Genomic DNA, 23,800 nt, shown 5'->3' with positions numbered 1-23,800 from the left:
ACAAGTCCTTCATCCCTTCATCCTTTAGCGTAATTAGTTCACAGGTGGTGTCTGGGAAAGTCTTTGAAGAAGCTGCTGAATTCTTAACGCTGACTAAATAACGAACAGTGCCAGGTCAGAGAGAATAATTGAGGAATCTTCTTTAATTAATGATTTCACATGTTATAAGGCATTTTTATAAAAATCGGACTTAGAGAGAGGGGGCTTTAACTTATTTAATATTCTCAGGAACAAAACCTATGCTTAAAAGAGCAGTCTGGGCAGGTTGGACAGCTCCTTGAACTTCAGTCACTTCTCCCTGATCTGCCTCACTGCATAGCTAGGGTGGTTTAATATGTCAGGATACCAAAATAATACCTGCTTTCCGGCAGGCTCTGTTTGTTTCACAGGAAACATGTCAGTTCCCCTATTTTTTTTTCTGTTCTCATGAAGTTGTAGTTCCCATTTTAGTCAATAAATGATTTGCATATGGAAAATCTACAGGGTTGGACTCTGAATCTCAGAATTCATGGCATTGTTTCTTGCCATTAATTTTGTCTATATGTGAAGAAGGCATCGTGTCCATTGAGCTAGAGACTTCTGCACGTGGGCAGCAGCCACGCGGTGCAGCCACGGCTGGCGCAGCAGCGAACCCTGCGGCTCGGGTGAGCGCTCGGCCACGAGGAGCCGCCGGCCAGTCGCTTTAACAGCCTGCACCCGGACAAAGCTCGCTCTTCTCCCAGTTTGTGGAGTTTCTTCAAAAACTAGACAAGCATGGAAATATCATTAGGATCTGGGATAACAGATCACGGGTCATTGGAAGTTTAACTTCTAAACCACATTAGAAACAGATACCTGCTTGTTCACAGAGCTGCTCACCCTGAGTGCCACTTCACTGCCTCCCAGATAATCCCAACCCGGGAGGGAAGGAGGCTGTCCCCGAGTGCCCTCCTTCTAAATTCAACCGTTAGGTCACCTTTCAGAAATACAACACCGTCATAGGTTCTGTAGTCCCAGTTTACAGGCATAAAAGCATACATAAGGTTACTGAGACTTGCTGTGAGAGAGTAGACATCAAAAAATATATTAATCCTATTTAGTAATTTTGTAAAGTTTCATGTTCATAATGTATTGTTGACATTTCATGTATTTCAGAGTGCCAGGCAGATGTGAAATTCCAGCATGGTGCTCTCTGCTGGAATTAAACCAGTTTATATGTTCACCCAGTATCATGCATCTGCACACTTCATCCGGTGTGCAATGTGTTACTGCAGGAACGTGCAGCACCTCAATGTGGGTTCTTAAACCAGTAACTCCTTGAATTATATACCAGCTACACTATGGGGAACAACTGCCTTAAAAGCATTATATTCACCTGCTGTTACGAACAATTAACGTATGTTTCAAAAATGTTTCTAAATCAGTCTGTGAAAGGTGCATTCTCAAAATCTGTGGAAATAGGTAAATGGTTAAGTAAAATGCATGTTTCAAGTTACAGTCTATGCTCTGTGACATTCTCTAATCTTTAAAGACTGCATCATTTGAGAAGAAGTATATTATTCACTGCTTGCTGACTAGATGTATTGTTTAATGTAAAAAGGACTACTTTCTATCAGCTGAAAAATAGGATTAGAAATAGGTCATTGTTAGTCCATTGATAACCTACTTGCTAAACTAAAATGTAAAATGCAAGAGTATCTCTTCTGATATAATATTGCCTACAGGCCTTCTGTCATGGGGGATTTCAATATTAATGAGTTTTCCCACAAACCTGAGAAGCCCACATGGGTGGCAAAGCTGCTCTGACACTCACCAGCTTGCTCAGCCAGGGTTTCACACAGAAATGAGAACACCCAAACATTTCAGAATAGAATTCATTGATCATTTTGCTGAAATATCATATTTTAACAAAGAATTGCTCTTGGGAAATGCCAGGAAAGAAGTGCAGGGACGTCTTTGAAATGATGCTTGTACCATATGAGAAGGGTAGAGGATGTGGGAGGCAGACAGGGACCGCTATCCGATGAGCTGCCGCTGCCTCGGTGCCCCCCTCCGTCCGACGCGGGGTGATGAGGCCCCTGCCCGGGGCTCTCGGTGCTTCAGGGCATGCTGACCGCTGCACCCCAGGTCCTGGTCTTGGTGCTTTATGCTTACAAAAGCCATTTATCCACCCCGGGGCTGGGAGCGCCTGCTCCCATGGCAGGCTGGGGCAGTGAGCCCTGGGCTTACCTTCTGCTTTTCGTCTGCAGGTGTTTCTTACCGTCACAAAGTATGCCAGGAAATCAGGTGTTTGCACACCTGGCGTGTAGTACACCAGGTGTGACCCCATGCCAGGGTCTCCCAGGAGGGACCACAGCCACGTGGGACTGCACTCCTGCGGCAGGGCCGACCTGCAGTGCTGCACCAGCACGGCAAGGGCACAGCAGTACCGGGTCTCCCAGTCTGCAACTGCAAGACAGTCAAGCTGCTCTAGAAGAACCTGCATATACGGACATGTTGTGATTGAGCAATGAGAAGTTGGAGATCCAGAATGTGATTCATTAGCAAAAAGAGAGCAGTCTTTGTTTCTATTTATCACATAAGGGTATGTTTTATGTGAAGGTTTTATCAGCGAGAATTGGCTGACTACAGTCATTCGTAGAGGAATAAATATGCATATATCCATCTAGATGAGATGTGCAGCCATGTGCAGAACTTGAAAATGTGTATGTAACTGTGTATATATAACTTCTGGGAGGGTCCCAACTCTGCACAGAATGTAAAAGAGTCTGCAGCTACAGGTTGGGAAGGCTCTGACAGCCTTGGGTTGCTGCAGGAGGGAAGGCTTGGGGGATTAGGGGACTTGTCAGAAAATGCCCATTTGAAAGCTCCACGAATATGTCAGTTTTAAAGAAATTCAAATACAGGACTGTGGAGTTTTGAGTGAAAAAAAAATACTGGCTTCCTTCCAGGCTACCCATCTTTTCCCAGGCTGCACTTCTTTTCTTGTCTTTCCCTGTCTGAATTTCTCACCAAATGGAAATTTCAGTTTCTTGCCAGCTTCATCTACAGTATCTATGCAACATGGACATTTATATGCAGTTGGCAGCAATATCTCTAGCTATGTCGGATGAAAACCGACATCCAAAGATAATGTGGGATCAGCCATTTCCTTATTCTGAACCCAATATTAAAAGGCATATTTTTGAATCTTTATCTTTCCTTATTAAATACCAATCACGAGACACAATCTACCAAACTGTTTTTAAGTAGTTTGGTCCTTCTTTAAACTTTCTAGGTGAAATCTTAAGCATCCCATCAGGCAACCCAAGAAAGACCGTATGATGCATTTTTCTTTGTAAAAGAAAATAGAACATAAACTTACAGGGAAAAATGTAGACATGATAGTTGGGCCACCTCATGTCTTTCGAGGTGTGTAGTTATGAAAGGCTCACACAGCAGCTCTGAATAGTAAAACAAATGTTGATTTGTCGTGAGTTGTCACTGCTCCCAGGGTGGTGCATCTTGGTTTTAGCCTGCTTTGGTGCAGGACTCTACAGTTTTTGAAGATGAACCTTCCTCAGAATAGGAAATGGTTTTAGAGGCACAAGCACAGCAGTAAGCACAGCGGAGCAGCCCCTGAACACTCGCAGTGGCAGGAACAGCCCCTGGCTGCGAGCAGACGGAGGTCACTCACTTGTGGAGCTGCTCTGAATAAAACAGAGATGGTTTGCTCAGAGGTGGACCAGAGCTCAGCATCTTGCCTATATAGTTCAGGTTATATACTCAAGCTACTTACACAGTGTCCTGCAGCACCATGACCTTTGCTTTCTTCCAGGCCCAGGTTGTTAATGAGAACGTATGACCTGAATACTAAAAAATGAACAATCTCTTTTGAAGGGCATAGGGCAATACTCAGTGTGAGTGTGGTAGTACCAGAAGTTTGTCTCTTTGAGCAGTAAGTCTTCATGGGAACCTTACACCTATTTAGGACCTACTATATAAGTGGAAGGAAAGACTTTAAGAGCCCAGATGTCAGGCCCAATTCACCATATGCTACTCCATTTATCCAGTAAGTTTTACAAGGAAAATTCACCTTGTAACTGTTCCTATGATTTGGCACCTGCTCCTGTATATGATTTTCATTAAATCCAGATTTTAATTGAACATCTGAATTTTGAGGTATCGGAAAACCTGTGGAGCCAGCTGGTAAAAGTTTTAAAGATGGTTTTCATTAAGATGAAAGTGTTGCGAAGTGTTTTGCCATTTTTCCACCTCTGAGTTAGACATTCTCCTAAGAATCTCTTGGTGTTAGGCAACAGGAGGCTAACCTGCCCTGCAGCAAGGTCCCCAGCTGCACCGTACTGCCGTTGGTGGCACTGGGTGACAGGGGGATGCTCAGTGCTGCCTGTCGAAACACACATGAAACGTGATTGACCCTGAGCCTTTTGCATGTTAAATACAAAATGTTCTTCTCATTGTTAAGGTCCATGTCTCAGCTTGCATTTCTCTCAGTCATATTCCAAATGGTGGGGATGCACCTCTTTGGCTTCAAAAATTTTTTGATAGAATTTGTCCTTCTTAATATCTCTGATTGCGACTGAAATGATTGCCTACCATTCAGCCTCCTTATTCAACAAGCACAGTATATAAAAATACACCAAATGAGTTTTCTGCCAAACTGAGGCAATTCAGAGAACAACTCAGATTTGAAAGATCAAGAGCATGTTCACTTGAATGAACAGGGTATGGATTTTATAATAGGAAAACAGCAAGTAATTTGAATAGTCCGCAGTAAATTGTCAAAGCAAAGCACTCGAGTTATAGAGACATTTCGGAAATAAGTAATGCCTGCAATGTTGTTTGTAAGGTTTCCATACCTGCGGTCCCCCATGGCCTCCCATTTAGAGTGCTTCATTTTAAATGAAGGAGGAGATGTGTTTTACAAAGAGGTAGAAAGCCTCACCCCGGTAAATGCAGATTATTGCTACCCAGGTCTCATTGAGTTATGTGGAAGGTTCATTTTGTAGAAACATGAAGAATTTTTGTAGCTTAAGGATTATATGCAGTACAATTTAGAAAAAAAAATGAATTGTGTATGGAACAGAATATGTCCTTCTCCCCTGTGTCTCAAATAATATCAGAGGCAGTTTTAAAGGACTCCAAATCCATCTCTGTCTTCCAAAAAGCCTAGCTCTTTAGAAAGGGATGACATAGGGTATGCACACAAACTGTGACTCCAAAAGCACCCTTAATTCCCAGTGAGGTTAGAGAAAGAGAAAGGTGAAACACTTTCATCACTGACTGCCAAGCTTTACCTACTGCCCAGAGGGGGACATACACCATTTTCCCTGCCATTACTTTTTTTTTTCTTTTTTTTTTTCTTTTTTTTTTTTATAGTATGACATCCATAACTACTTTGAAAGTCGCTTGCATTCCTGCCCGGTGCCATGTACTGTCTTCTGTCTCATCTCTTAAAATCCTGCTTTTGCGCCAAAATCGATGGCAAACTGAAATTGCCCATTGGCCGGTTGGGAAACATTCTGACAGTCTGTGTGCTGCTTTCATGTGATCCAAGGGACACACATGACGTTAAGTTTATCTGGTTGCTACCTACAAATGCTGCGTTATGTGAAGAAGAGCTGAGCTGCAGCTCACCTACAAGGTGATTGCTGAGAATATTAAAGAACCTTTTTGGCATGGTATTTTCCTGCTTCGAAGTGCATTTCAATAGTAAGCACAGCATATTTCTACTGAAAAGAACGAATTCCTGAATTCAGAAGGCTGGTGAGAGGGCGGGTGGCCAGCACAAGCAGAAGGCACTTGGCAGCTGTCCCCAGGCCCCTGACAGCTCTGCGGCTCGTGTCGGGCCCTTTGCGACAGGAGCTCAGGCAGCAGGGAGCAGCCCCGCGTGCCTTTGCTGGTGTTGTTCCCAGCCTTCCTGCACGTGTCGCAGTACAGCCACTGTAGCTCATCTTCTCTTTTCACCGTGGGGTACCTCCTCTGTATGTTGTGCCAGCAGTGCATGCAGGTGCAGATACGTGTCCACACAGAGCCGTTTGCGAAAATCTGGATGGTTTCAGACCCAGCTGCCCCCATACCACTGACAGTATTTCATTGATAATTCCACTTCTGGAAAAATGTATTTATAGATCAAGATACATCAAGGTGCAGATTTTCATTAGTTCCCCGCAGGTTTATATGTTAACTGGTCAGGGACCAGTAACAGCAAGAAGTGGGGGACAGAGTACCAGGGCTGATGCAGGCAGCCTGCAGGTGGGGAAGGGGCCTCCTGCTGAGGCATGCACTGTCCCTTCTTTCAGCTGTCTTCACCAAAATGTTATACTAATGGATAGAGACTTTCAAAGTCACGAGTCTTAACAGGAGTCTTATGCCTAAAGCTGCCAGTCACATTTGAAAAATCTGAACTGTTTTGTGTTGTGTTTTTTTTTTCCTCTCTCTCTTCTGCATAATAACACATGCAGAGCTGAGCCATAATGTCTCCAAAATCCTCTGGATTAAACTGAAAAGCAGGTGGGGAAGGCTGGTGTGTGGAAAGCCTCCCGATGCCAAATCCTCCACCAGCAGCACGAGCTGCGGCCTGGGGAGGGGCAGCACCTAGAGATGGCCTGGGTCTGTGCGGGCCTTCCGTCAGCGCGGGGGCCCAGCCTGTGCAGCGTGTGCAGCCCCCACGCTGGGGGCCCAGCGAGTGCCCGGTTCCCCCGCAGTCTCCCCCAGAACCCAGAGCAGCTGCTGCTGTGTCCTGGGAGAGCCCCGCGCCGCTCGTCACAGGCAGCGGTGGCTGGAGATAAACCGCACGGCACGCGCTGGCGCTGCACCGCGGTTAAAGGGCAGAAGTCTAGAAGGACTTTGGGAAACAGAGAATTTCTTGGCTCCTTTTTGTTTAACCTTTTTATCTAGTAAATTGGTATAGGGAAACATAACGGACTGATGAGGCCAAGGCTTCCAGCCTCTTTCTTCAGCAGCTGCTGCTGAAGCATAAGGTTTCCACAGCTGTCCCTCAGCCCCGTGTCCCCAGGCTGTCCCCCCATGTCCCCAGTCCATCCCCGTGTTTACATTCACACCAGAAAGTGTGACTTTTATCTGCTACTGTATTATCATAGAAAAAAAGCAGGAATAAGTACAACGTAGATTTGGTCATGTCAATGGCCAGCTAGCTCATTATTTTCCATTACAGGATGCACATTAATGAAAAGTAGCAAAAACTGATCTTTATAGTAAGAGCTTCTGGTTTGCAGTAAGGAATTAAAACACTCAGTTCAGTTTCAGTTTAAAGTTAGCACTTCAGAGGGACTCAGTAGGTCACAGTGATGGTTGGATTGGACGATCCTGAAGGTCTTTTCCAACTGAGGTGATTCTGTGACGATAAGCGCTTTCTGTATTTTTTGTGGCTGGAGTTTATGTGATGTTTGCTAAATCCTCAGCTCACAGATGGTGGACCCCAGAATTAAAGCAACAGCTTTAAATAAAAGAATTAAAATAACAGCTTTAAAGCAACAGCTTGTGTCCCTGCACAAGCAAGAGGTTGTCAGCCTCAAAGGATTAAACCTTATCACAGAGAGAGGAGGATGTGCCTGAAATTCATATGCTTACATCACTGTTGTATAACATGAACACACTGAAGACCAATTTAAATTCATTGAAACGAGGGTCCCATATCCAGTCATACTGACAGCAGGGTGTGTTACACAGTCTCAAAAAACAATTAAAGTATAAAATAGCTTCTAGAGTCAGACAACAGATTTTCACAGTTTAAAAGCTGCTTTGCGCTTTCCCCTAGAATCACCATCTTGCAAGTAAGGAAAACTGTAGGTACAAAAAGATACTTGGGTAGCTGGGTAAGAATAGCTACAGGTGCGATTTATGCTTGAGAAAGGAGAAAGCAAGTTGTCAAAAGGAAAAATCTGCTTTGCTAAGTGCTGCTGCAGAAGGGTTTGTCATACCTGGAGAGTTTAGCATATGTTAAAGAAGAAAGGAAGAAATCACATTTTTGTAACGTGCAAGGTGGCCTGGTTCGTGCCACCCGCGGTCTGTTTCCCCGAGCCCCACGTGCTGTGCAACAGCCAAATTGTCTTAATGGGGGTGAAGTGACAGAGGAGATGAATGCCTTTCCCTTGAGTCATTTTCTGATAAAGACACATCGCTTAGCTGCAAGATGACAAACTATATGTTCAAAGTGACAAATCATTTAATTAAAATTTACAAGCGGTTAAATACTGTTTGACCCAAATGGAGGCAGTTATCATGAATCAATTTCGGAGGAGGAACTAGGCTTTCCAGCAGATCGATAGCTCACAGCTACCGTACCTGGACAGTCTCTGCATTTCTTATGTGTTAAGAGCTCTTTTGCTGGCTGCTGTGCAGTCTAGCTCACAAAAGATCTCAATCAAGTTGAAAAGTAGTAACAATTTTACTTAGGCAGTGTTTGAACACTCAAGTTTCATGAATAGTTAATGTCACATCATGAGTTCAAGAAAAATGGCCTTCTATCTTAAGAGCAAATAGCTCAACTTTTGATGAGTTATGTTTTTTTATTGCATATACAGGCCGGTGGAAATTGTAATCATCTTTCATGAAAAGGCTCGGCAGTTTTTATTATAGGAAAGTAAGGGTGGCCATTGCATTTACTAACTAATGTAGTAATGTGAAATTGCCAGGGTAACACACTTTTTTATTTATGCTGCCAAGCACATAATGTTCTGGTAGTTTCATAAAAATATATATTAGAGGAATTTCACATGCCAGCAAGCTGTAGATCTCTTTTATGTATATGACTTATCCAGTGTCCTTCTATTTAAGACATACCCCATTACAAAGAACAAGATTAAGCAGTATTGACATACAAGACAAACTCAAGAGATAATACTGGTCTGGTCAGACATAATTCAAAGTGGCACTGTATTTAAACTCTTTTGGAATTAGCAAACAGTTTGACTTTGCTATTTATTTCATCCATCACCTTATTATAATGAGAGCGCTACTGATGATTGATTAGATATCAGCATGGTTCAGCAGTAGACTTCCATGAATTCAGGGTTTTTTAATTCACCTGTAAAACCAGAGCAATGTATACACTATGCAGAAATATGACCAAGAGAAATCCCAAAGAAGTGCTTGAGAAATTCAGCAGAATAGATGAATAAAAAATAAATCTGTAGAAATCATCTGACAACTTCCCCATTGGAATATTTATTTAAGGGTTGTCAGCTCCTCCAGCAAAAATGTTCCTTTTTCATACACATTCACCAAAAAGGCAAGAAATCATGTACTAACCTGTTAACTCAATATCCTTTGTCAAGATCAGAAGAATGATGTTCAAATTGTTCAGAAACTGTAAAGTTCAGTGTAACATAATTGTCATTCACAGTGTTATATGACGTAGCCTGAATGTAGCAGAACCAACAAAATCTTAATGATATATGAGGACTATCAAAGGTTGCCACTGAATACATAGATTTAATATGCAGCTTAATTCAAAAGCTTATTTACAATGTCACGCTTCATATTGAGGAAAATGATTCTGACAACCAATCATTTAAAATACAGAAAGAATGATTTACAAAAGGTCAGAAGTACAAATATTTTACATATTAGCTACTATCAAATTAATTTCCTCTAAAAGTTAGAAGGATCAGCAAATGTCTTCAAAGCTATTTACAATATTTCAGCATAAGACCCAACCTCTAATTACCAATGTAAGTCATAAATAATTGTCAAGTATGCAAATGAACCCCAAAAATCTATCAAATTAAAGTAATTAGCTCCCAAGTCAAATTTTTCTGTCGCATTAAAATGCTTTTACTTTTCTTAAATGTGACATTTTAAAATGAAGGCAACATTGTCAGGGAAGCAGTTATTGTAAGCTGTCAAAATTACATGCATAAGTACCCGATTGCACACGCCATGCATATTATTTCAGAAACAACCTGACTGTCAGTGTCTTGGCAATTGGCTTTATAACCCATAGCTTCTGGTACAGCATCACACTTCTGAACTGGGCCAATTTATCAAACCTGGACCCTTGCAGGAAACTCAGAAGTTGCCCACTTTATATGAAGATCTGAGCGTGGTTATCTGGCATGGGGAGCAGCAGTTCTTGGCCAGGCTACCCTGGAGAGTCTTCCAGACCTGGTGCTTTGGGGTCTGGATGGGAAATGGGTCTCTCCAAGTGAGGGACCGCAACAGAGATATGGGGGAGCAGGATGGGGTGACTGGCTTGCTTGTCCCAGTGCTTTCTCCAGCACTTTTCTACTTGTCTTCTCAATGGCATCTTCTCCAAATCTGCATTTGCCATGTCCAGTGGAAGGCCGTGTCCCATCCACCTCCATTTAATTTTGGATGTCCATGCAGACCCCTACATCAACCTGCTCTAGACTTGATGATTTTACCATGTGTGTATTCTTGTCTACTTTTTAAGCAAAACAAGTGATGATGGCTTTCATTGATTGTTACATTGATTGCAAGGGAAGGCTTTCACAGGGGGATGACACTGTGGTAAGACCTGCAGTTGAAAGTTATAGTGTGTCTCTTAAGATGTAGAAATGTATGTAATACTTATCATGTTAGCAAGCACATCAGTCTGCTGAGCACTTCTGTGAAATAAGAAAGAATTGCTTACTTTTGAATAATGAGAAACACGTATACTAAGACACTGGAATAAATTTTTGCAAGCCTAAAATAGTAAAAGAAAAAAAAAAGCGAAAGTATCAAATAGAAAATGTGTCAATAAAAAAAAATAGCATACATATGTGCTTCAGAGACAGTGTGTATGTTGTACTGCAGGCGTACAAAAAGTCATCCTGCTATAAGCAAATCTTGGAAGACAATTGTGACATCCATATTTACTCACTGTAGTGGAGCTCCAGAACTCGGTAGCCACATGCATTACATGGGCCTACAGTACATGGGACCTGTTATTGCCTAATATATTAAGTTTTCACATAAATTAGTTCAATAGCATTAGATCTGATATCAGTTACAAGGAAGAATTCTCAAGTAATGAAGGGCTTTAGTAGACACAATCATTTACAGAACTGATCTAAAAGTGATTTCGTTGTTCATTCTCAACAGAAGAGCTTCTTTTCTCCAAATTCTGAGGTTTTGCATACATAAACTCAGAAAAAAAAAATGGTTTTCTCCCCAAAGCTGGGGCAAGACGGACAGCTTGGGATTTGTACATCTCTCTTTTGGATTACAGCTGAAAATACTCAATAATTAAAAATAGTCCCAGTTCAGTATTTAGTCAGAAGTTGTGTCTGAGTCCATACATTTCTCAAAACCAGACATGTAGATAACTCCACTGATGTCTTTTTGGAAATCTTGGGACATATGATGAGGAAGTCATCAATTCTGTTTGCAATTATCATGCACTATCCCATAAAAATACAGCGCAGGTACTCTTGTATCGGACCACTCAGACTGCTGCGCAGTGATGCAGTACATCCCTACATATATGCACTAGCACATTTTAATTCTGAGGTCATTATTTTTTTTACCATATTCTCTCCTAACAGTTAGAATACGCTATTCTGAGCAATGAACAGCTTTCTTGTAAGCTAAGTCAGACCCAAACTGCGTTTCCGGGCTTTGTTGACCACACTGGTGTTATTGAATTATTTTTCTGCTGGTAGATAATAGGATGCTGTATATTGTACTATCCAGTTTACACAAGTCTGTATCAAGGTGTCACCTTTCCTCTGTGAAGCAGTAGTAATTCTGAAATGCAGTGAAAAAATAAGCAGTCATGTCAAATTCTCCATTCAAGGAATTAATGCTTTAGCCAGGACATTTAGTGACCTTCAGGCCTCTACAGAAGTGCCTTGTTAGTGAAACCAAGAATATTTTTCTCTAGACTGCCTCTTTTTTTTTTCTTTTTTTTTGGACTCCCAGCCCTTTCCAGCATTGCCACCCCTATACCTGTGCTGTACACGTCTCCTGCCCTCGCCCCCACCCCTCGGAGCTGCCCTCCCTCGCTCCCCGCGGTGCCGCAGGCGGCACGCTGTGCTGTGCCGTCACGCTCACGAGGCCCCAGGGACGCTGACGGCACGCAGCCCCCAGCCAAAGCCTGTGGCACCGCGGCACCATCAGCCGGGTTACACAGGTGTCACTTTTATTTCAGGTCTGTGCAGCTGTGTTTCAGCCTGCTAAGCACAGCGCTGGTGGAGACATCTGCGATTAGACTCAGCTTGAGGGACTTTGGGGTTTTTGGCAGAAAAGGGTTTTGTTCGGGGCTTGTTTTCTGCCTAGACGTGCTTACGGACAGGTTACACGTCTGAAGACAGGCTACACGTCTGAAGCCAACCTCGTGGCCGTGCCTGCACCACCAAGCTGGGCAGACAGCCAGGCCTTACCGTCCCTTGACTTCTGTTTGAATTTTGAGTTGGAATTTTTACCATTTCGAGGACCATTTTTATTAAATAAGCCTTGTATTGTTAATAAAATCCCAGCCAGTGTTTCTAGCTCATTAATATTCAGTATCAGATCGTATAAAAATGACTATCAGGCTGTATTAGGCTTGCATTTATTCAGCTTTTCTCATATATGCTCCAAAGAGGCAGGGTGGATCTGATTCCAGAAAGCACTCTTCACTTGGCCTTTGGGCTAGGCAATAACTTTTATTTGAAAGCGAAGTTATTTGAGTCACAGAAGGTAACCTTTCCAAAGATATTACTGCTGAAATAAAACAGGAAATAATATTCCCCACCCCCAAAAAAATTTTACTTTTTTTAATAATACCTTGGGTATATTATTTTTAGCATACCTGAAGAAGGGGAGGAAAGCCAGGCAAACTCAAAGAAAATGGAAGTCGGGTTTTATTTCAAGCCATAGAAACAATAGAGCCCTTTGACTTATTAACAGTTCTAAGGTGGGAACATTTGTGATAATTATAACACTTTGAAATCAGATACCACAGAGAAATGGGTTAAAAATGAAAGTCAAGTATTTGAATCTGCTGTTGATCTTATTACATAAAAAGAAAGAGGAGAAAGAGGACAGGGACTAGAGGAACGTGCCTAGTCCAACCAAACGCAGCCGCACGCTATGTGCCTGTGAGCAGGGGACAGCGAGGACTGCGAGGGAAGGCTGCCCTCCGCAGCGGCACACGAGCATCATCAGGCCAAAGATAAATTTATCTTGGAAACAAGAGAACTCCTACCCATTCAGAAGTGCAGCTGTAGAAAAACTTTCCATGGCTTGCTCCCAGTGGAGGAAAAGTAGCTGCTTGTATGATAGATCTGAAATTGTTTTTGAGGGAAATCACCAGTGCAATAGCAGAGCTGGATGTGTTAAGACAAGAGGCTAATTGCAGATTCTACAGCTGTGTTCATTTTTCTATGAGAATTAAATGTCTGTTTAAAGTTTCCTGCACATTTTGCATACAACAGGCATGTCCTTAAGGCATAGGAGAGCCAATTTCTAGGGAAGGGAACCGGAGCTCCAGCACAGCCCACGCACGGACTGGGGAGCTGGCTCCGAGAGCCCCCAGCTGAGGTGGCTGATGCCTGTCTCTGCACTGCCTGCCATCACCCACTCTTCTCTTCTTCCTATGGAACTTGTTATATTTCAGGTTCTAGAAGAGAAATGAATGTTTCGGTCACCTCTATTTATGATGTCTTCCTGGAGTATTTTATTTTTTTTAAAAGGCCTGAAGAGAACACCTGGAAGGCTCTCTTCCCACCAGCAGGAGTAGTTGGATATATGGTGTCATTTTTGACAGATATTTGCCCACACTGTTCTTAGATCCTGCAGTGACCCAGGTTCCTCACCCTCCCCACACAACCCTGTGCTGAGTTTTCCTTCATAGCTCTTCTGGCCCCTACCTGCTGCAGCTCAGCCCTGCTGCTTTTGTTCTACCTGATACAGACACAGGAAAAATACTGCCTTACCTTCTCCAGGGCAATCTTCATGTGTATCCCATCAATACTCTTCCTCCTCCTTGGCTTTTAAACTGCCCTGCTGTTCCAGCCTCCCTCGTGGCTGAGATGTTCCTCTCGGGGCTGTGTCCAGTCTGTCTGTCCGTCCCTGAGGTGACCCATCCACACAAGACACCAGCCACCTCGCTGCATTGCCTGCACTTCTGTTTACACATCACAGAAAATATTTGTCCTTTCATGGCAAAATAGCATCGATGATTCACTGAAATCACAGATGCGTTTCTGAGGAATTGTCACAGAGTCAAGCCTTGTTCTTCCAGTAAGCTATTCCAGTTGACCGTTTTTGTTAAAGAGTGGATCTTTTCTTTTCTTTTCTTTTCTTTTCTTTTCTTTTCTTTTCTTTTCTTTTCTTTTCTTTTCTTTTCTTTTCTTTTCTTTTCGGGGGGGGGGGGGGGGGGGAGTAATTAAATTGATTGTTTTCTGGTTTTGTATGTTTATGTTTTTTTTTCCTGGGCAGATTTCTCTTTTTCGCTAAGTTTAATTTGAATAACCCTGACCTCCAAGATGCTCGTGGCTCCTTCTCACGGCAGCACATGCAGCTTTTGCACTTTGAGGTTCTTGCATTAAAATGCCAGCTCAGGTGGCCCTGGGACGGTCTTTGTGTCAGCGCTAGAAGAGCAAGGGAATGTGATTTAGGACTTGCCCACATTGCTGTGTGCTCCTGCTTCCAAGCAGCTATGTTCAGGCTCAGTCTGCCTGGAAGACAGCGAGGTTTCAGCTCACTGCTATCGATTACCTGCTCTGCTTCACTCTCCAGACAACGCACTTGGCCGTTTTCTTCTGTCCCCTTTACAGGTTAGATGTGGAACCCGCGTGGTTGCATGGGTTCGTCCCAGCGCAGTGGCTGGTACTTCCTCTGTCTGCCAGAAGTAGTCTCTGACCTCCGAGGCAGGTGTACATCAGAAGTTCTCAAATTCTTAAAAGACACTTTATTTGTTCCAATATGATGATTGCACATTTCATCTGTGGAAAGAAATTTGAGATAACTTGAATATAAAGGTTGATGTATAAAGCCAAATTTTATTCTATTCCTTCACAGTAATTTTCCTCATAAATACTTCTTGGTATTAAGAAATATTACTTGCAATAGGAATGGGGTATGTTAGGGCTGTACTATTTTATCCTGCTAAACACTAAGGCAGTCTGTGTTTCGTGCCTGCTTCATTTATCCCATTAATGTATTAGCAGGGCTCTTTTCCTTTGCATTATTTAATGGAAGGTTTTTTATTTGAAATGATCAAATCCATCTGTGTCTAAATGAAATTCCATTAAAGATATACCATACAACAATGTAGGAGGGTTTAAAATTGTTTTTGTTTTTGCAGTTGCAACAAAGGCATGTCTGTAATAATCAAAAGATTAGAATGAGCTTGCTTTGTCTGAGCAGCACTGTTTTTCTGATTTTATGATACCCAACGACATTTGCTTGAAGAAACAACTTGATAGACAGCAGCATGTGGGAAATCTATTATTTACACTGATTATTTACCAAACAGGCTTGTGTGTTAGGGCTGCTATTGTTAAGAGTCTCTCCAAATCACCACTGCCCATTTTTCCTGAGTTATCTGAATCCATTGTAAACATGTAAATGTGGAGTAACGAAAAGGGTGCGTGCCTGGCCCCATTGAAAAGCCCACACTTAGAAGCCATGGAGTAAGAACAACAGCAAGACCATATAATTAGAGCGAGCAATAACTATGGGGATTTTAGGTACCACTGTGTGATAACCACTTTTAAACTGGAACTTTTCTGTTGGCAACCATATGCTAAAATTTAAAATGCAAGTTTGAAAACAAATCACACCTAGGCAATAAAGTTTTAACAATACCTTTTCATTGTGAAAACGGTAGCAGTATAATGTGCTTGCGTTCAATGTAATGAAATGCAGGAGGTCGGGTTGTGTCACGTTTCTTAACAATTTGACGGTGTGCTTAAAAGATGCTGAATAGAAAATGCTCACAGCTTCGGTGTGTTACACCAGTAGCAGGTAGGAGCCGAGCCCCCTTAGGAGCACACATTGGCACCAAGGCCCACGGCGCTTCCTCTGTGGGTGGACGGGCAGCGGCTCCACAGCCGAGCGCTGTGCACCGGGGTGCAGAACAGATTATGTGGATCATATGGATTATAACTTCCATAACAAAGGAAGTGTCCAAAATCGAGGGTTTTTTAGCTATACAGACCTTCTGTCTGATTGTGAGATATGCCATGTGCCTTCCTCCTTAGAAAGGGTTTTTCTTCTGATATGTGAAATATTCTTCAGCAGTAGCATCCATTTAATTGGAATGAAAAGGTTATCTTACCTTCTCTCAATTAAGTTACCCAGATTTTGCCCATCTGTCTGTTACTTTACTTATGATCAAACTACCATCATTTTTTTAAGTACTCATTGTCTTGAAAACTTACCATTTACAAGTTAGAAAATCTATAAATTTGTCTTTCTCTAAAATAATGCTACTTTTCCTACATCAAATGTTTTACTGTAAATAACTGTCAGATTTAAACCTGCATTTCTACAAGAATAGTCACTGACAATTTGGAAAATTAAACATTAGATTTTTTAGTGTTCCATTTGTTATCACAGCTGTTGGCAGTGGGCTGTCAATAGGGGAGAGGCGGTAGGGAGGCTGTTGACCCAGGTGGGTTACCCTAAAAGGCAGTGAAAATGGGGAGATGCAAACAGGGAACAGCAAAGATGTTGAAGGCAAGCAGATTCGGCAGCCTCTTGGCACCATCAGCACCCATGGGGCATGGCTGCACCTCGCTGCTGCCCACCAAAGCTCTTCCCAGCCCCAGGGTCACATTTCCAATCGCAGCTCTGCCGAATTGCCGGCTAGATCTCTAACTGCATCCTCTGCTGGAGCACGGGATGCCGCACGTACCAGTAGGTCTGCACTAGGTACTTCTCAGAAGTTGCTGACTTTGGAAATGCTTTGTTCCAGAGGGTTATTTGAGAGCAGAAATCAAGACAGTTAGAAACCTTTTGCACGTAGTTAACAACCTCCATCAGTCATGGTTTTGCTTTCTCTATCACCTTAATGAAATGCAGCTGTTAAGTGTTCACTAAGGAGGTGCAGTTTTAACAACTGCAAAATGTGTCAGGCATGCCCCAGCCCATTAATGAGCAAGCAAAAGCCATCTTACTTAAATTTTACATTACTGCGTATATTTTTTAGCTGCTTTAAGGTTAGTACTTCACTACTGACAACATCTAGCGTGAATTATTTGTGGGTATCTGAGTGGGAGTGCTGGGAGGGGCAGCTCTGCCTGTCCCAGAGGACAGGGAGGGGATCACACCTGAGATCACACCTGGCTGCTGCCCCACGGACGTGGCTCTCCGCAGCCAGGGAACCCAAATTCCCAGGCAAAGATCCCCTCACTGATGAAGTTACAATGACGAATCGCTGAGCTAATTGCCATGCTTTGATTATTCCCCTTTCTTTTTAGCCCTGTAAATATAGCATTTTATATTTGAACTCAGTCAGAAGCAGTATCAAGTACCAGGATCAAATTAGATACAGAGCATATTGCAAATGGGGTCCTTATGACTGAAACAGGAAATCCTAAATTCTTATTTTCTGTGTATTCACTAAGATACATGCAAACATACACAGGGGTAATATTTCATTTTAAAACATTGCTGGTGGCATATTTATCCCAAGCATTTACCATACTAAGCTTTAATATTTTACTGCAACAAATAGTTGTTTTCTACTTCCACAGTTAGAGCAGTAATCTTGTATTCTTTGTATTCCTATCTAAAAACACAAAAATGCTACATTATTCATTTAAATTAAAAATAAGGAACAAATCAGTATAAGCCATTCATTTTTACCATTTCTTCATCTCACAGCAGCTTTGTGTGCAATGTGAATGAATAGGACCTGACAACTGCTATCATTATCAATCCTCTCAGTCTCTTTGGGGTTCAGCTTCTGAATCTTTCCGCCAACATTCACATTTCAGAGAATGACAAAGCCACTCTGTTCAGGCTCTCACAGTCTTTGTCCTCACAGCTCTGTGTCAGAAGAATCTGAAGAAGTTGAGTAAATCCATCCAGGCATAGTTAGCTGATAGGCAACTTGTGCAATATTGCCTGCCTCATTTCTCAAGTATTTTCGGATGTATTTGTCTCAGCAGTGCTAAGTGACTCCTGCCTACAAAATATAAGAAGATGAAATTCTACCCAAAATTATACCCCTTGACCTGGAGAATGGCTGTTCGGGTGTTAACAGAGAGCCAAAGGTGGAAGGTGGCTACTCCCTAGAGCAGAGCAGTGTGTCCGATGTAGATAGGCTGCAGGGAGGTGCAATCCCCAGCACCTTCCTCCCTGTTCCTGGCATCACCCTTGTCCCTATGGCTTTGTAAGCAAGAACTGAGGAGACAAGTGACCGCTGCGTGTAGGCAGGAACACGCCCAGCAGAGTGGAGCCACCTCGTCTCGCAGTCTGTCGTGCCCAGTAATGATGTTTGTCAGGCGCCGTGAGCCATTACGTGACATGTTTTTCACTTCTCTGAGGGGTAGGGCTGCACAGCTCTTCGCTGATTTCTTCTCTTGACTTCCATCACTGTGATAAGCAAAACATTTTGACCATACATCATTTATAAAATAATCTCTTGCAAATGTATGCCTTTATTTAAAATATAAGCATTTTGCATTTCAAATGCGTTCTGGGGATTTCGGCCTGTGCTGTACGGTTTGTTCCTCTCTCATTGAAATGAATTTCAGTGACTCATAGCAGGGACACGAGAACATCAGACTGGAGTGGACCTTCTGAGTCATCACCTCCAGCCCCCAGCCACCACAGACACGGGCTGAATGCTGTTCAACTTTCCTAAATTACCAGCATTTTCCAAGCAGTATCATTGTGGTCAAAGCTCTGTTTAATCAAAGTCTCCATCTGGCAGATACTTTGAAAGGTTCAGATTTATCAATTTAACTTAACCAGTGAATTTTCCATCACTGTAGACTTCCTGCCTCGAGAATGATTGCATTTGCATAAGACTAGACAAATCGGTGTCCTCTCTGATTCATTGCTATACACAACTCTCAGGTTTTCTTCTCCCAAGGTCAAGCTTCCTGTAATGCTGCCTGGCCTGCAAGGCGCAGAGCGCAGTTTCTCTTCTGACAAACGTTCCTTTGGCCAAAACACTCGTGTGCCTGCTCTTGGACTCTCCGAGCAGATTACCTCTCCTATCACAAGTCATTGCTTTCTAATTCAGTCTTTTATAGACTGCCGGCCTTCTCCTCCAAAGCCATAAATCCTCAACTAACTTCAAGTGTCACAATATTTAGAGATGTTATCTGTGGGACTCAAGTGAGCCTTCAGAGTCCCATTATCTTACAATCTTCTCTTTTAAAAAAACATTTTTGACAGCCCAGACTTCTTCGTCTTTTTCGTACTGCTTTGACCTTGAGTTAGCTTATCCCTGTCTTCTCAGTATATTTGAAATTTTGCATGCAAACCATTAAGGCTTTCTGCATGCAAACTATTAAGGCTTTCCTATAATAAATCATTAACCTGAATATAGTTAAATGAAATGCTTATTAACTTCTCTGCGCATAATCCATTTAACAGAATTACTCTTATTTATTCAGACAACCCAAAGAGGTCCATGCTTTTGTCTACAAGGGATCACAATTAAAGCTTATAATTATTTCTGGTTAATGCAGTCCTTGGTGTTAGCAAATGTTGGTTTACACATATCAGCATAGTACTTTTCCTAATCTCTTGTGTTAATTAGTGATAGTGATATAATATTACTTTGCTCTTTTTTATTCACTAGCAGGAGAGATGTCGGAATATAATCCTATCTGGGTGAAGAGTACGCTTAAACATTTTCACCACTGCTAAGTGTTATAAACCACTAGGATGACATGGAATAACCAGTAACTTAGGAGGAAGGAGTGCGTGCACTTGGGCGGGTGCTGTGGTGGTCGCGCTGCGGGGCCAGCGGAGGGCACGGCCAGGGCCAGGCTGGCAGGGGCCTTGCCTCCCGCAGGGCGTTTGGTGCAGGTCAGTCAGCACTGAGAATGGAGACACTTTATTGAGCAGTGCTGATAGCACAGGGAATTACAAAGCAAGGGGAGGCGAGAGCAGAAGCTTTCTCCATTTGTCTCTGTTCCTGCTGTAACTGGACTGGCTGTTTGCACAGGTCTAAGGACTATTTTCGTGTACTAAGGGCCCAAAGGTGCTCTAAGGACCCACTGCAATACGTGCACACTAAACCAGTTTCTGCAGCCCATGGCTGTGTGCAGATATCGAGGGCTGCTCTTGGCATGCACGGGTTCCTGCAGCCCCAGCCATTGCCCAGCTCCCGGCAGCACTCCCGCGGGACAGTGCAGCAGCACAGCCCAGAGCCGCCAGGCGATGCTCCTGGGGACACTGAGCAGCATGGCTGCTGTTGAGAGTCCTGGGAGAGCCACGGGACGAAGGCGGCCTGAAGGGGAAATCTGCAGGGCAGCGGTGAAGCCACCCCCCACATGCTGTGTGTCTTTTCCAGATTAGGAGAGTAGTGTGGGAAAAGCATGATGGGGCTGGTCTGAAAATTCAGCTCAGAGTTCCTGAACAAGGAATCTGGAAAATTATCTTTGATTAATTTAACAATAAAATAAATTACTATCCCTCAATGACTGAAGCAAATATGTTTTAAATTTATTGCATCTTATAAACACTGGATCACAGTATATTCCCAAACACCAGACTTTTCATCAAGCTCATTTTAATCTTCTCCTAGATGAAAATTCACCTGTTTTTATGGTACTTCTACTACAGATTAGAGCAGAATTTGCGCTGCCAGATCAGCACAAGGGGAGCAAATAATCTGACCTTGGTTTCTATTGGAGACAGATACCAGGATGTTGTTCTGAAAGAGTCTTCAGACAGAGCAATAATCCTCTGCAGACCAACTGCTGTCCTTCTACTTGCTCTGTGCTCTGGAGCTTCATAGGCTGTGAAATCAGTTATAAACAGAGTGCACCATTATAGTGGTAGTAGGAATTATGGAAGTGCCTAGGATAGCTGCAGATGTAATGAGGGAGTCCAATAATCCATGCTTTTATTTAATGACAAATCGTACATACCTCTAGCACTATTTCACTGTAGAAGTATAAAGACTGCAAATATGCGCGTGTGTGTGTGCATAAAAAAATGCTCAATGACAAGATCTTAATGGGAAAAAAGAAGCTGTGAGTTTTGTGCTATTTTCAAACACTTAAGCCTTTTTGCTCATTTCTAAACTAACTTTTTTTAGAGTGACACAGAGATCCCTAATTTAAAAAAAAAAGGATGAGAATTAACCAGTTCAAGTCCAAGATGACCTTGCCTAGCACTGCATAGCTTGATAATGAAAGCAAGGACTTTTTTTTACTTATCAAAAAAGATTATTCATTCTAGATGAATGGCTAGGCAGATCATATCAAGGATTTTTAAATTTTAAAAGTAATTTTGTTTTCTTTACAAAGTTTGTAACACATCACAAGAGATCTACAAAATTGTATTAATATTTGTGAACACAAATTTCTTTTGCCACCAAAACAATCAGAATGACACAGGAAAAGGTAATCAAAATACCAAGGTGAGAAAGTAAAGAACTGCGGAAACTTGTTTCATATTCAGGAATTTTTATGAGCCAAGCATGCCATTTTAAACTGTATGCCATAGTATACTTACTATGACATTGTAATTGATGCAATCCATTTGGCACCAGCAGTGAGAAGCAGGCATCTGCTTATAAATTCGCTTAGCAGCCCAGAAACACTTGGAAATTCCCAGAAGCCACGTTAAAGTGGAGATGCACGACGGCCTGGCAGGATTTCCAAAGCTGTGCTCTCCATCGGTGGCACCCCAGCAGCCGGGCGCTCCCCAGCTGGCCGCGCAGGGGTCCCGTGGCTGGCGCAGCCCTGCAGGGGTGCTGCCGTCCGGCCCGGAGCTGCAAAGCAGCCTCTTAGAGCACACCCAGCAGCGCCAGGCTGTCTCCACTGACAGCTGAATTAGAGGGCTGAAGCATCGCACCGTAATGTACATGCTGTGCTTCTGGTCCTTTGCAGTTATACTTCAAGTGTTTTCCAGCTGCCAGTTCCAGTTTGGTGGGTGAAGAAAAATGGCCTGGCTTTTTGAGCCTGCCAGTCTCTCCTGTGGTATGCAGGTCCAAAAAACAACCCGCAAGGCCAATTGCTAGTCAGATTGCCTGTAGGCATGGCATGGATTTGGGGACATTCCACAGTGAGAGCACTGCCCTTGGGGGACTCTTCAGGCCTTCGTGGCCCAAACATGAATAGCTCGTTTGGTTTTGTTTTTCTACACTGAATACCACTGCAACTCTAAGTAAAACTTTATCCATTGGATAATTATTGGCAGCGCCTAATGACAGCAGGCTTACACCAGCTTGCCCTCCTTAAAAAATGTGAAGAAATGGAACAGGTATTGGAAGGGTTGGGGAATAATTTTAAGTGTTGGCTTCATCTCTTTCCCAGCACCAGTCCCTGTGAGCTGGCACAGGAGCACTGGCTTGGGGTTCCCCATGGGAATGCAGCCCCCCCGCTGTGTATTCAAATTCAGTCCCTTACACTTCTCCAGATTTCCTTCTCCTTCAGTTTTCTATCACATCAAGTTCTTCTGGTTTGTCAGCTTTGGGAGACATAATTCTTTTCTATTATTTACACAAGTATATGTGTTTTTCCCCATTAATTCACCTAACTCTTTCGTGCTGAAACAATACAGATATGATTTAATAAGCTTTACAAAGATAGTGGTGGTTCGTATGCAGGAAATCAGATTTACATAATTTTCCACTGCCTTTTAGAGCCACTGAAGTTCAAATTATCTTTACTTTGGGGAAACTCTTTTAATATGCTAAAACAAAATACCACCTCCACTATGCTTGAGCTTGCTATCATGGTTTTTCTAATACATCAAATGTTTTTTTTCTAATACATTAAATGTTGGCTTGTCATGCTGCTTTATCACAGACAGAGCCTTTTGAATGAGAAGGGAAGGGAGTGCCTGGTCCTGTAGTTAGTCATGGTTGCAAGTCATTAAACTGACTGAAGAGGAAACTCTAAAAGCAAGAACTAATTTGGTTGTGGTTTTTTTTGTTGTTGTTGTTTTGGTTTTTATTACCAGGATGGGGGCACCAAGCTGGCTCACTCTTGCTTGAGTTCAGCATCCACAAGCAATTTTCTATCCAGTTCCAGTCAGGCATTGGGTCAATTTAATTCCATGAAATAAATAAACACCAGAATTTCTTTCACCAGAACCAGTGCGAGTTCTCCCCTTGGCAGCACCCTCTGGCTCTGGGCACATCTCTTGGGGCATGAGCAACCTCATGCCATCGCCCAGAGTCTGGTCCCGCAGCTACACGGGGTCCTTGCCACTTGCTGGACAAAAATGTGGAGTTCTGGTTAGTCAAAGATGCAAATTCTGCAGCTCGGATCTAAGTAAAGTGCCACCTACATAACCAATGTCTGCTCGTACAAGTGGTACTCAACACAAGACATGCACAGCTTTTGTATTTTAGAATAGCACATAGTATATCAGACTGGAGAGCAGAAACTGATACCAGCACTCAACCAAAGAGCACGGGATGCTGTGGACGACTGTAAGAGGTCGGGGTCTTGTGGACCACCGTTCCTTCTCACCTCCTCCTGCATTAAGCGCTTGCATAGTCCTGGTTGTTTCCACTGCATGCCTCTGGTGCTTGTCTTCTGTTACATTCTTCTGACCTAGCTGGAGACATCTTGAAATGTTGCTGAGCAACACCGAGGGCTGGGACAGAGCCTGATGTAACGGCTGATGGCGGCAGACACCACCATTTCTGAAAAACTGCAGAGCCCCTCCTATTTTGCTGGAACATCTGACCTGAGTGTAAGATCAGGCTGGTAGCCCCAGA

General features: G+C 42.9%; 1 protein-coding gene and 1 long non-coding RNA gene across 5 annotated transcripts in view; one reads left to right on the top strand and one right to left on the bottom strand.

The window, feature by feature from the left end:
* Positions 1-23,800, top strand: part of NEGR1 (neuronal growth regulator 1) — a 270,020-nt gene that overhangs the window by 226,888 nt on the left and 19,332 nt on the right. The gene's annotated exons all lie outside the window — the stretch shown is intronic.
* Positions 14,374-21,860, bottom strand: LOC121073718. Its single transcript, XR_005821910.1, has 3 exons — positions 21,583-21,860; positions 20,740-20,861; positions 14,374-14,876 (listed from the first exon to the last, which is right to left on the bottom strand). It is a non-coding gene; the product is annotated as an uncharacterized LOC121073718 (long non-coding RNA).

The sequence above is a fragment of the Cygnus olor genome, chromosome 8 (genome assembly GCF_009769625.2).
Source record: "Cygnus olor isolate bCygOlo1 chromosome 8, bCygOlo1.pri.v2, whole genome shotgun sequence".
In the NCBI taxonomy this organism is placed as follows: Eukaryota; Metazoa; Chordata; class Aves; order Anseriformes; family Anatidae; genus Cygnus; species Cygnus olor.
This window is presented reverse-complemented; position numbering and strand designations above follow the sequence as displayed.